Genomic DNA, 14,699 nt, shown 5'->3' with positions numbered 1-14,699 from the left:
TGGCATCATATTACATTTTTTTCCCCAAATCGCTTAAGTCTGCTGTTATAGAACAAAGTACATTTTCTTTACTGCAAATTTAAATTATCTTCAAAATATGGTACCTGTCTATAAATCTGTGAGAGTGAGTACAAAGTGCGTGTAAAGCATGTGAATTTAATGGCCACTAACTTGTCTGCTGAGCACCTCTGAGTCAGAATAAATATGTGAATCAAGGACATGAACAAGCCCTTACTTAGAATCAGTCATGAAGTCTACAGAGTCTGACAAAAGCACCTAATGTAACATTTTATGGGCACAGCAGTTTAGCATGCCTTTGTTGCGGCAAAATTCACCCTGCAATAAAGAAAAATACATCAGTGCAAAATCACACTAGCTCACACAACCTTGACATTGCAGAGCATTTACTCACATTAGCAGACCCAGCAGTGGGAGTAAGAGTTGCACAATCTACCCCATATTGTTTTAAGAGTGTGTATGTGTGTGTGTGTGTGTATATATTATTAATTAATTATATTATATTATAGCTAGATTCTGCCACCATTACTCTTACCATGGACTCCTCTAGCATTACTTACAGAGTAAGATATTCCTCAGCATGAGCAAAGGTAGCAGAAAGTGGCCTATATAAAGTTATCATCTATCTTTTATCAGTTGCATGACTATACAGTAAGAGAGCATTCACTAACAAACAGGCTCTATTTGCTTTCTTCTTGAATAAATGCCCTTTCGACGGCACACAGTATGTGTCAGACTGTCAAAAAGCATTCATTAGTATGAGTGACATGCAGAACTACATTTGCCCTTTTAAAAAAAGTTCTGTTGTGCCCATTTTAGACTCTTATTAATATTCCACAGTATCACGCAATAATTACCATTTTATCACTAATAAGAGAAGATAAATTATGTAGAGAAATGTTACACTGTATGAAGGAAACATGAAAAATGCAATCAAATACCACCACAGTAGGATTATTGTACATAAAAAGAATTATTGGTGAAGTATTTTGATTAAGCTGGGGTCATCTTCAGAAAACCCAAATGTTGAGTAAGTTTGTTCCACTCCCACCCCCCAACACCACCCATGTTTGCTATGTTGACAAATCAAGACTAATACTAAAAGAGTGCCATATTTGAGGGTCCCTCACTAAACTCTTTTCTTTGCACCCACTGACACTTGTGGTCAGGAAAGCACCTTTGTATTCTCCACATCTGCTCCCTGTGTATTACTGACAAAAAAAGCAAGGTTTTATCATCGTTAGCACTGCAGAGCCAATAGAGCTATAGAAGAGCAAGCTGGATTCTCTTCTGTGTTATGTATCACCAACTATTCTCAGATAAATCTGGATTGCAGAGCTTCTGTTACTGTTGATAATACAAGAGGCAGAAAGAACTCAGGCTTGATGTTTAGATCCACAGCCAGCTATTAGAGAAGTGATTAAAAAGATTGCATATGATATAAATCCCATGGAAAGAGAAAACAATGTCATTTTAACAGAATCCGTTTTCAAAATATATGTGTAAGAAAGATTACCACCTGGTTCAGGTTTTCCCAAGATTATCCCTTTTCTGAGGTAGCTGACCTGGGAAATCTGTAAAGGTTCTCTGTACACACTGCCAGTTGCTCAGTATTATGGGCTCAGGATCATCCCAGATGTCCTAGGTTTTTGTGCATCAGAGATGGCAGCAGTAGTGTTAAGGAGCAAATTCCAGTAGAGCCCCTAGCTAGCCTTGACATGTAATTTCACAGACAAGCAGCAGTACTGTGCAGTTGCAAAAACTTTTACATACTGATGTCAAGCTACAGGATTTTAAAGGGCATATAGAGTGGGGTCTCACAGGAATTGGTCCTGGGTCCAGTGCTGTTCAATATCTTCATAAATGATTTAGATAATGGCATAAAGAATACACAAAGTTTGTGGACGATAACAAGCTGCAAGTGCTGTAGGATAGGGTTAAAATTTAAAATGATTTGGACAAATTGGAGAAATGGCCTGAAATAAAAAGGATGAAATTCAATAAGGAGAAATGCAAAGCACTCCACTTAGGAAGGATCAATTGCACTCATACAAAATAGGAAATGACTGCCTAGGAAGGAGTACTGCAGAAAGGGATCTCGGGATTATACTTGATCACAAACTAAATAAGAGTCAACAGTGTAACATTGTTGCAAAAAAAAAAAAAAAAGAGCAAACATCATTCTGGGATGTATCAGCAGGAGTGTTGTAAGAAACACACGTGAAGTAATTCTTTCACTCAACTCCACACTGGTAATGCTTTAAATGGAGTATTTGTCCAGTTCTGGGCACCACGTTTCAGGAATGATGTGGATAAATTGGAGAAAGTCCAGAGGAGAGCAACGAAAATGATTAAAGGTCATGAAAACATGACCTATGAGAAAAGATTGGGTTTGTTTAGTCTGGAGAAAAGACGACTGAGGGTGGACATGATCTTAATTTTCAGTTACATAAAAGGTTGTTATGAGGAGGAGGGTGAAAATAGTTCTCCTTAACCTCTGAGGATAGGACAAGAAGCAATGGGTTTAAATTGCAGCAAGGGCAGTTTAGGTTGGATTTTAGAAAAACCTCCTAACTATCGGGTAGTTAAACACTGGAACAAATTGCCTAGGGAGGCTGTAGAATTTCCATCTTTTGAGGTTTTTAAAACAGGTTAGACAAACAGCTGTCAGGAATGGTCTAGTTATTATTTAGTCCTGCTTTGAGTGCCTGGGACTGAACTAGGCAACCTAATGAAGTTCCTTCCAGTTCTACACTTCTATAATTCTATGTAAGCAGGTGTACATATAATGGCCACTCTCTTCCCCGACAAACTGGGAACTGAATTTGGGACCTCTACAGCTAAAAGCACAAACTGCTCAGCTTAAGCTGAAGAGCCATATAGCTGAGAGGTGTAGCAACTTATATCCTCTGTAGATTAGCACACAGAGGCCCTGTAACACACTTACCAGTGGGTACACCTGAAAAAGAATGGACACACATAGGTGTGCATAGATAGCAAGGGTGAAAGAGTGAAAGTTAGACTGGTTTGAGTTTTAAAATACAGGTTATTTGTTTCACTCACTACTGTGATTTATTTAGTTTAAGGCTTACATCAGCATTTCCTTCATCGCTCCAAACCATCCTCTCTCTTGCACACTTTCAACAAATTATGATTTAAGGTTTTGTTTCACAAGCACATTTATACTTCTGGCTTGCAAATACTGACATTTTGTAGAAGGGCAGTGCAGTATTCTCCCCAAGCTGGTTCTTCATACTGTGTCTAGTGGATTAATTAATGCTTGATTAGAAAGAGTGAATCCAGTAACAGATGGAAAGCTTAGGAACTTTAAGAACTTACTCATATGAGCCTTCCAAGGAGGGAGAAGATATTTTTCTATTGTTTTTAATAAGGTAATTCTAGGCAGGAATAGTGTTTTATATATAATTAAAAAAAATTCTGCCATTCTTTCATTTTTATTGGTAGGAATTTTGAATTCATTCTAGACATATTTTGAGGACATTTAAACAAGAGAACTCAAAGAGTTTAAAGCTTTGTATAGATGCTTACTCATAGATTCATTGCCAAAAGAAATCAGGAATTCATCTAGTCTGATCCCCTGTATAATGCAGGCCATAAAATTACACTGTTACTCCAGCTTTTAGCTTTTGCAACAGGTTTATTTTATTTTATAATTTGCATTATGAACCTGGTGTCTATTTTTATATATTTACACACACACACACACACACACACACACACACACACACACTTTAAAAAAAAATTTCACAGCATATCAACCAACAAATCATTAAACTCTGACTCTTTTGCACCAAGTAGGGTTTCCCTGTCTGATGTACAAGATCCCAGGACATATGAGTGATCCTCAGCCCACAAAACTGGACTGCTGGCAGTCTGTACTGAGAACCCTTACAGATTTCCCAGGGCAGCTATTATCAAAAAGTGATGATCTTGGGAAAACCTGGACAGGTGGCAACCCTAAAGCCAAGGGGCAAGCAAACTTCTAAGGCAAGACCTCTCCACTGATAACATAGTATTCCCAACCCCATGACCTTTACAAAGTTGGGCAATGTCAATTTAAGTATCCCACTTGATCTCAATTCTTAGAGCAAGGTAGCAAAAAAGGGGATAGTGTAGGGCCTTGTCTGCACAGGAAAATTTTAGCAGTCATACTAATATAATTATCCCGGTGTAGTTGAACCAATATAGTTATACCAGTATAACTCCTCGTGTGGATGTTTTTATTCTGGAATAAAAGAGGCCTCTATATGGTTTAACACTTCCCAAAAGATATGAAATACACCAAGGAAAAAGATACTCTTATTCTGAAATAGGAGTGTCCACATGGAATTATTCTGGTATAAATATATCAGTTTAAACTTGCACCTTTTCTTACTGTGGTATAAATTTTCACGTTCAGAGAAGTGCTAAGACACCCAGGACCCAAACAAGGAAGGATTTAATAGATTAAAAACAACTCCTTGAATTTGAGCTGCAGAGCGCTGGAAGGTGGTGCTGTTCTTGCAGTGATAGGTTGTTCCCTACACAGATCTCTGTTGCATATGTACTCCAGCATCAGAACATTTAGATTTTGGTCTGGAGTCTGTGTTTTCAAACAGCTCCTCTAGATAGAGGGGTTTGATTTGAGCCAGAAACATTTATTTTTTCTAAAATCAGTGTTCTGTTTCTGAAACTCCAGGCAGGATCATTACTGGGGTTTCAGAAGATCCTAGATTAGCAGCACGCTTGAGTTTTTAATAAGTTTTCTTAACACATAACGAGCTAAAGAGACAGATCTTGTGCATTTAGTTGACCCTGTGCCATCAAGCAGAAACAAATAAATGCTGCTTTTAATATAACAATAGGAGCTATTTGGTATGGAGGACAGTTTGAATGGTACAATTAATTTCTAATCCATGTCAAAAAAAAGTAATTGAATACAAAATGTACTTAGGTCCCAGAACCACAGTGCAGTTATGTATCTGGATAGCGAAAAAGAACTTTTTAAAATAAACTTCTTTAAAAATGTGCTTGATCAGTCTCCCTCAAACTCTTATTGCCATCATGTTAGAGCTTTAATGTGTTTTGCCAGCTAGGCAACTTTTGGCCCCTGATAATCTTATATTCACCACTTCAAGCACTGCACCAAGCATTCTCTGGCCCTACACCGAGCAGAGGAATGGATGGGCACAGCTTATAACACTGTCCTCCTCCTCTAGGCAGACTTCTCAACTTCAGTCTATATTCCACCAGCTTGTGTCAGAAGAACTCAAAGATTGAAGTTAAAGGGCCAAATTCATCGGAGATAAAATGCATGGCAGACACAGATTACCATTGGTCAACCTTTTGTTCCTCTGACTTTCTGCAATCCCCCAACATCCATACAAGTCAATGATCATTGGAAGCCATCAGCATCTTGCAGGATTGGGCTTGTCTTCTGGACACTTTTGAAAGTCAGGAGAGCACTCTCAGGGGAAGATACCATCTGTCTCTCCCTCTCTCTGGCTGAATGAGCTAAGGATTGTAAGCTTGTAAATACGGAGCTGCACAAGTTTGTAAAGGTGGTGGGGAGACCCCGGTAAATAAATTGCACAAGGTGTTTGACCAGGAGGTCTCGGAGCAGTTTGTGTCTAGAAAAGAGAAAGGAATGGGATGATGCCCTGTCACAGAGGTTAAAAAAATCTTCGGTCCATCCAGCCTATCATTGACTCTAGAGGAAATTGTGTGCATACAGTTTACAGGATAGTTTGGACCCTTTATTTTTCATGTTAGAAGTAAAGTTTGTTGGGGGGCGGGGGAAGGGTTAGGTTTTATGGAGGACTTGACAAGAAAAAATATATACGACTTGAACAAGTTAATATAAATCACCAGTTGCATCTTGAATGCATGTTGTGTCATGCTGCTTCATTCAGGACCTACACTAATTTTTAAACATTGGCATCAGGACCTTAAGTAAATCTTTAGTTGTAGGTATAGCTGAAGATGATCCATGACTAGGTAAAGCCCATTTAATTGGCTGACAATCAACATATCAGTTTTGAGCCACTGGCATTGTCAATGGTGCACAAGGATGAAGCAGTTAATTGAGCGTGGTGGCATCTCTCTTACATGGGCAATATTTTTAAAGCGTTTTTAAGGTATAATCTTAATTTTAAAATTTGCATTTGGTGGTGTAAATTAATCTTAACCCCTAAAACAGGCTCCTCCTTTGCCTATGCTATAAGCCCAATCAACTCTTCTCTAAAAAAGGGGAAAACAGATTAGAGAAACACTTTCAAATTAGAACTGGTCAAATATTCTCATTTTCAAAATTTTATCCCTTTTTTGTACTACTACTGTTTTTTTAACCAATTTAAGGGTTAGAAAAATTTAAATTCTATGTTTGTTTGTTTATTTAGTTGAAAAATTTTCAGCATTTTCCAACCAGCTCAATTTAAAATAGAATCTATTGCTAGGAGTTTCAAATCAACAGATTGATTATCTAAGCAGTTTGTTTACTGGGCATATGGATAAGACTTCAGACCCCAAGCTTTTTCTGTTCTTCCACTGATGTGTGAACGTTACTGGAGTGAATGGTAACTGAAAAAGTAATGCTGCAGGTTCTATGGATAAGAGCGAAAGACGATAAGCTCATCAGTGTAGGAGACATAACTTTCTTGAGGCCAGTCCAAGGCTGTGGAATGAGGCCCCCCCAAGAACCAAGAATCACCACAAACCTCCTCACCTTCCTCTCCAACTGAAAGCTGTTCTTTAACTTTGCATTCTGTATTATTAATAAATAGCAACAGAAATATTTGAAAAACAAACAAAACAGAAAATCCTTACCAAAATTCTCCACTGTATATACTTTTCCTCCTGGGGAAGAGGATAAGAAAAACAAAATGTGACAGCTGTTAGTCATGTTGCTTACCGAACTTCTGGAAGGTACTCACAGAATGGTGAGGAGCACAATATAATATTTTGAATACAACAGACCTGGAAGTGAGGATTTCTGGTTCACGTTCCTAGTTGGCCACTCAATCATCATGTGATCTTGGGAAAATGACAATGTGTCTGTGCCTCAATGTACTCACCTAATATGTAGGTATAATACTTACTTTCCTCAAAGGGGTATTGGGAAGCTAGTTAGTTAATATTTGCAAATAGAAACGCAAGCATGTGCTTAAGCATTTGCTGGATAAGCACCTAAAACAGTCTGGCTTCCATACCACCAAACTCTGACAATCACCTGTGTACTTGGTTAACAGAACAGTAAAATACTTTTTTAAAAATATTCAAGCCTTTATGTGCCAGTAAACATCAGTGATAAATCCTACCAAAAGATAGTCAAATAAATAAATAAATAAATAATCAAGTAAGCCACAGTCATTCAGTGTGTTTTAAATAAAAGTGATGTAGATACAAAAAGAATCTCTAGCGAATTAAAATATGTAAACAATCACATTAAAAAGGTAAATGAATCAGGGATAAATATGCCCATGATTGATTTTAAAAAAAGGTATTTAATTAGTTATTAACAATGGAGACAACTTTGATATTTAGTATTAATGCATCAAGAAAGCTAAAATAGTATTTAAAGTGTCCATGAACAAAGTCATACATTTATCAGGCTTTAAGATTGCAGGCTTGAAAATGGAACCAACTTACCTAAAGGTATTGTAGGTCCTATCTGAAGCTTTATTTATACTAGCTCATTGTCCCTGAGGCCTCTCAGTTTTTCTAGCACAAATGATATGGAAAAGACCTCCTGAAAAAGAACAGATAAAGGTTGCAGAATTCACTATACACATGTATCATATCTATCTCATATTGCAGATTAGATGAATTGACTAGAAGATATTCTGCTATGTTTCTGCATAATTCTCTCTTTTACCAGGAACAAACAGAAGTGAGAAGGGCAGAAAAACACCTAGCAGATTCCTATAAAATGGCCAATCACACCTTGTTAATACAATGTAAAATATTTGTTCTTTTAGTATGAAGTGACAGTATTTTAATGATCTTGAAATTCGCTGCAGCCATCCTATGCGTCCCATAATAAGATGCTGAAAACAAGTGTCCAGGTGCTCACTGTCCCTTGGAAAACTGAATGTAAAACAGTTTGCAGTTGTACTTCCCCTAAATGAAACACAGAGAAAGCAAAAGAGTGCAAATATAACCTCATTAAATAAGACAGCATGTCTAAATGGCATACAAGACTATTAAACAAACTAGATTGGTCCATAATAATAAGAAACATATTTCACATCTGTTGCACAGTGCAGGGCTTTTAACAAGAAATAGGCATACCATGCTGGAAAATAGTTGCTACTCTCCATCAGTATATCATTGTCAATGGCTGTGCTGTCTCAAACGAAGCACTTATCTCATACACTTTATTGCTTGATAGCTTGCTGATTGCTTTCACAAAGCAATAAATTGATGGCCTGATTCAGCAGTGACATAGGTTATGTTCATTTTCTGTGATTGATGCTTTGAATTAGAACTCTTATATTCTCTTCTATTTAGGAATATGAAATTCCAAACAGGCAACTCTGATGTCACAAATAAAATGACACAACTGATGCCAGATGAGTTAGATTTATACATTTAAATATCTTTCTTGCTCCTCTTTAATAAAGTTTTCATAATTTATTGTTTAATGGGTTTTTTTCTTTCTGTTAAAAGGATCTAGCCAAATAAGGAGAGTTAAAAAAAGTAAAAGCTGAAAGTAGTAATTTAGCTCCTCATATTGGTGTAGTAGTAGAAATGCATGTAAAGATGTACAAGAACTTATTAATTATTAAACTCTCAATTATATAAATTGAATAATTTAGCTACTTTTCTTCAAAGTTTAAGGTAAAAAGGAATTTTTTGGTGTTTAAAAATCCCCTTAATCATCCATAGTAATAGTTTCATTATATATTGAAGTGATACTTGAAAAAGCTAGATAAAACATGACAGAATGATGAGTGCTAACTCTGCTTCATATAATTTCTTCGCTTTAAGAAAATTAAATAGAAAACAGTGTTAAAACAACTTTAAGGGCTTGACTAAAATCCTCACAGAAGCCAGGAATTTCAGACTTAAGGATTCCATTCTATTCTTGAGGCACTATTGTGCCTCCTAGGGCTTGTCTACATGGGAAAATAGACTATTCCAGACTAGCAATAGCACTTTAAATTCATACCCTACCTGAATGTGTACTCAAGCCCCTATACATTGTGCAACACTCTATATCACGAAGGACCACCCTGTAACCCCCATATTCCTCATCTACATAGAATTGTGATATTGCATATAAAGCATGCCATGTGCAGTATCAGGGGAAAGGTTATGATCTGTTGAAAGTCATTGTTCTATCTAAATATGTATATCATTAGTGCATAGGAAGTTATGAGATTGTGTTGGATAATTGTCACTAAAACATGCTGTAAGTTGGGGAATCGGCCAGATATATTAGCTCTCCAGAGACAATAGCAAGGAAAGTAACCAACACATGGGCAGGGTGTCAAACAACCCATCAACAATCATTGTCCAGCAAGGGAGCTACAATTCAATGACTCACTTGCACAAGGCCATACCAGGGGAATTGCTCAACCTTTCCTGGTAACTCAGCAGTGCCCACCAAATATGCCTGGACTTGTGTTCTCCAAGCACATGGACTAAGGGTATAAAACAGAACACAGTGGCCCCATGCTTCGCCTTTTCTCCCTCCCCGACCTTTGCCGCAAGCAACAAGGATGCTCAGAAGTCTGAAGTCTCCAACAGAGGAGACTGGCCCAGGTTGCAAGAGGTTGTACTATGAACTGCAATAACCAGTGGGGTGAGAAAAACTGCTTAATCTAGATGTTGCCCAGTCTAATAGGGTTGAGAGTTTAGACTGCGTGCTTATATTTTATTTTATTTTGGTAATTAACTCTCACTTTTTGCCTATCACTTATAATCACTTAAAATATATCTTTTGTAGTCAAACTTGTTTATCTTTACCAGTGAGTTTGCCTGAAGCGTTCAGTAAATCTGCTCAGGTTTGGCAAAGGCTGGTGTACATCCACTTTCCATTAATGAAGTGGCAAACCAATTAATAGGCAGGACAGTATTGAGCAGTGCAGGACAGTATATTCCTGAGGTAGAAGGCTGGGAGCCAGGGGGATTCGGCTTGTGCCTTTCTCTGTATGATTCATGAGCGGCTCTGGGAGCATTCATGAAATCTTGCTGAGTGTGGGGCTACACATGTGGTTGTGCTGAGTGATAACAGCACCTGGAGGGGTTTGCTGCTGGTCACTAGTGAGGCATTGTGAGAGAGAGCCCAGGCTGGAGAGTTAAGGGGCAGAACGGTCCCAGGCTGCACCACAGGGATCCCGTCACACACTGCACTCTTCTGAGGGATTCTAAGAACTATGTGGGATACAGTACTATACAATGTGTCACAAATAGCAATATCCATGCAAATTGAAGTTAAAGAGAACGGCAAACTCTACTTGTCCTTGTTTTGTGAGGCTTGTTATTTTAATGTATTCTGAATATGTAACTTCTTTAGTTTTTTAGGCTTTTTAAAAGAGGCAATGGGATCTAAATTTGCAAAATGAGATACGCCATGAATAACTACTCAGTATTTTAAAGCTCCAATCCTTGAAACACATAGGGAACTTTACCCATAGGAGTGCTCCTATTGAAATAAGTGAAATACTTACATGAGTAAAGTTAAGCACTTGTGTGATTGCAGGATCAGAACCTCAGGCACTACTATCTCATAGTCATAGGCTAATGATTTGTTTCAGTTCTCCCAGTATTAATACAGACTACTGTCATACAGAGGGGATTTTCCCTTTTGCAAAATGTATTATAGGTCAATTAGTGTATTGTATTTTAGGTAAGTTAGATACCTTCTCTTTGTCCTTATCGGCAGCCATTATCAAGATACTGTTTTCTCTGGCATTTCTTAGGGATGCTTATTTTATGTATGTATGTATGTAAGTAAAGTAAGTAAATTGGCCGCTGTAGAAGGCTGGTTGGGTGGATGTATGTTCAGTCTTTGGATTTGTGCTATGTTTAATAAAAGAGGACATTTCAAAAACAGCGGAGGTAATGGGGGAGCATGCAAATCCAGCACTCCATGAAGGCCACATTGGGAGTACGAGAACATCGAGCCACCTCCCTCATCTCCAAGACGACCTGACTTAGCAGATGAAACATGGAGAAAGTGAATGGTGAGTTGTCCACATCTCCCTTCCTTTGCAAGGGAAAATGTTATGTTTAAATATAGTATTTTTGCTGGTGCGGCTGAAAAAAAATAAGCGGTACCGTCAAAAAACACTTTTGTGCTGTTACAACTATAGCTTTTACCAGTATAAAAATGTCATAACAAAATCACACCCTTAGCCAACATTACTATATTGGCAGACATTTTTAGTATAGACCTGAGCTAAGGAAACAAGAAACTGAGAAAGAGTGTTTCTTAGAATGCCTGAAACAGATCTACTTTTTCTGTCTTTGATTTTGTGGTGCTTAAGCTGAATGTATGAAATAAGTGAAGGTTTATTTTTTTTCCCCCTTCTACTGCCCTTGGATCACATGTCCGACAGTTTTTAAAGGGAGGTTTTTGAACTTGGGGGCTATGGGAGAGGTGGAGCAGTGGGGCCTTTTGGATATTCTCTCTAGGTTATAATAGAAGTGGCTAAGAAGCTCCAGAGCATCCACACAAATCTCTGTTTTGGCTTTGTTCACCAAGGACTCATCTAGTGTGTGTTTAACATCTCCTTGTTCTGCTGGGGCTGGAATAGTACACATCTGAAAGCAGGTGGGTAGGAGGGGAATACAATCCTTAGACATTTCAGCTCTTCTACTTGTGTAACTCAACCTCCCATTTAACCTCCCAAAACATTGTTATCCGTATCCTCTAGGACTTGATGTTAAAATCATCTCACGTTAGTGAGCTATTCTTCCTGAAAGTGGAACCATGGCAGAATTCCCTCTAATGATATCTCCCCTTACCCCCATCTTTGGATCAGCAAGGTCTTTGTACAATGGCTTTTATATACCCGCCTGAAAACAAATTCTGCCCTCCTCCCTCTCCCTCTTCTCAGAAAATCTATAGAAGCTACATCAGCTCTCTGTCTTTACAGAGTAAAAAGAAAAATGTACTACAATACGTCTTGCTGTAAATGTTCAAATATAAAGAATTTACCATTACTCCCAGGATCTTCATTTTATCACACATTTGTGAATAGTGTCACAAATGAACAGCTAATTTGGATTTGATTTCTGAAATTTCAAATAATTTCCTGTTGCTAAGTCTACTAAAAGCGTATTTAATGGACACTAAATTAATAAGAAATTCGTTAAGAAATTGTTAGTTGTTTGCCAGCTAGTGGGGGAGGGGGGAAAGACATATTTTGTAAGCTTAAGCTGAGAATCCAGCTAGGGTGACCAGACATCCCGATAAAATCGGGATTGTCCCGATTTTTAGGCGTTTGTCCCACATCCTGACCGATGTTTGGTCAGGACGCCATTTGTCCCAATATTTTGCACTCCTATTTTTGTTTTGTTTTGTTCTGGTGGCGGGACTCCGCTTCCCCCCCCCCCTCCCCCCCGCCGGAGGGACTCCGGGACTCCACTTTTTTTTGTTTGTTTGTTTTCCACCGCCGGCGGGACCCCATTCCCCCCCATGTGTCCCGATATTTTTTTCATCCCCTCTGGTCACCCTAAATCCAGCTGCCATTCACCCAAAGGCTCACTATCCGATGCAGGCCTCAGCACACTGTCCTTAAGGCTGATGATGAAGAGCGACAGTAAACAAAATTGAAAATCTCCCCCTGAGATGGCATGAAATTCAAAGAAACTGAAACATGATACATCATTTTGTGTGTGTGGTGAGCTAGGGCTAGCCTAATGACTGTGTCAGGGAAACAGAGAGATGAGGTGTGTGTGTGGGGGGGGGAGGAGTAAAGAGCAGCTCTATAATAGTTCTTTAAAGTTCTTTTGATTTTCTGGAGTAAATATATAAACCCACTTACAGCTGAAGAATACATAGTGCAACTCAGAAGGAACTGCAGTGATGACTTTAATCCATCTTTGGGTTTTTCTACGCTGGTGCTGTCAGTACACCAGTTTGATAACGGGGTAACTTAGAGCAGCCTCGGGCCTATTCCAAGTTATACTTGTTGTCAGTCCAAGGAGCTATAAAAGCAGGTAGGGATTACAGAGGCGGAAGTAAACTCTGGATGAATGGTGCTCAATTTAATTAAGTTAGGACACATTCCTACAAACCCTCATTCACCTTGGGTAACCCTAAAGGCTACAGTGGTCCAACTAGCACAAAAATGGAATACTCACAATAGTAAGACTTTTTTAGGGGATCAAGTCCTTAGTTGTTAGTATTACTGATGTTAAGAAAGGTTTGGATTTTGTTTTTTGAGGGGGAGCTGTAGTTTCTTTTTGTCATGCTCCAGTTAAGCAGTGAAGCACAATTCTTAAGGCCATTCAGTGACTTCAGTCCCTGTATACAACTCCCATTGACTGCAAAGGCAGTTCCACCATAGGCCAAGAGCAGTAAATGGCCTCACATGTGAACCAATGCTTCTTGTTATTTGCAAGCACATAAATACAACGGCAGAACAGGAAATCCAGAATGAAAAGCTGATCAAAAGATTGAGACAGACAGAGTGATTCAAGTCCTGAACTTTGTCTCATGAGGAGGGGAATGGGAGCCTGAAGACCTGATATCATCAATGGAAGCTTTGTGCTAACTTTAAAAAAATCACCTCTATAAAAACAACGTAAAGGAAAATTGAACAATAAATACTACATTAAAGCAACACTAAGTTGAGCTGTGGGAGAAGCGTCTTATACACCGCATATAAAAAACAAAACTATCATAAAAGGCAAAACCTCCAAAATGCAACTGGTACATTGGGGATGGATTACCAAACTTTCTAGGAATTAAACTCAGTGTGTGTGAGAGGGGAATTACTGCAGATCCCAGGACTGAGAAACAACTCCAGAGAAGTACCTCCAACCTCTTGAGTTACTGAGAATTGCTTATACTGGCTCAGGCTGGGTTCAAGAGGCCCAGAGGACAAAGAAAGAGTTTTTGAACTAATTAAAAGAGCCCTCATTTTGATCCAAAAATAGAGATGAAATTGTACCAAGAGGGCAATCCCCTGCTGGTAGGATTTGAAGGACTGGAACCTGCCAGGGTCTCCATGGAATATGGGTGGCATCTGGTAAGCTAGACTGCTTGTTGTTTTACAGTGTGTGTTCTCTGTAATGCTTATATCCTAAACAAACACATTATTCTCTGTGAAAGCTGGCTGATCACTGGTAACCCTATCACTATCCCTCAGAGAGAGCAAACTGCTGGTGTTAGACAGACTAAGGTCAGACCTGCTGGGATAATCATAGTGAAGTACAGAGGGACTGTAAGGCTGAATTCCAAGTCTGCAGGGAGAGGGACGCAGGTGCCTACCCATAGAGAGGTGATGGCTGGAGTCCTGAGGCACCCTTGAGGAGACCACAGTGGGGACAGAGTTGGAGTTCACCTCAGAACTCTGACAGAGACATTAGACCACTTTCTACAACCTTCCACCTTTTACAATCCAATTAAACTCCTGTGTCACTTCCAGTTAATGTATTTGAGATAGTGTAGGCTATAGAGTGAAACTCAGGACAAAAGTTCACCCTCTTTGTTCAGCAGTCAGAAG

The sequence above is a fragment of the Trachemys scripta genome, chromosome 2, assembly GCF_013100865.1.
Source record: "Trachemys scripta elegans isolate TJP31775 chromosome 2, CAS_Tse_1.0, whole genome shotgun sequence".
Classification (NCBI taxonomy): domain Eukaryota; kingdom Metazoa; phylum Chordata; order Testudines; family Emydidae; genus Trachemys; species Trachemys scripta.
Note: the sequence above shows the minus strand (reverse complement) of the source record.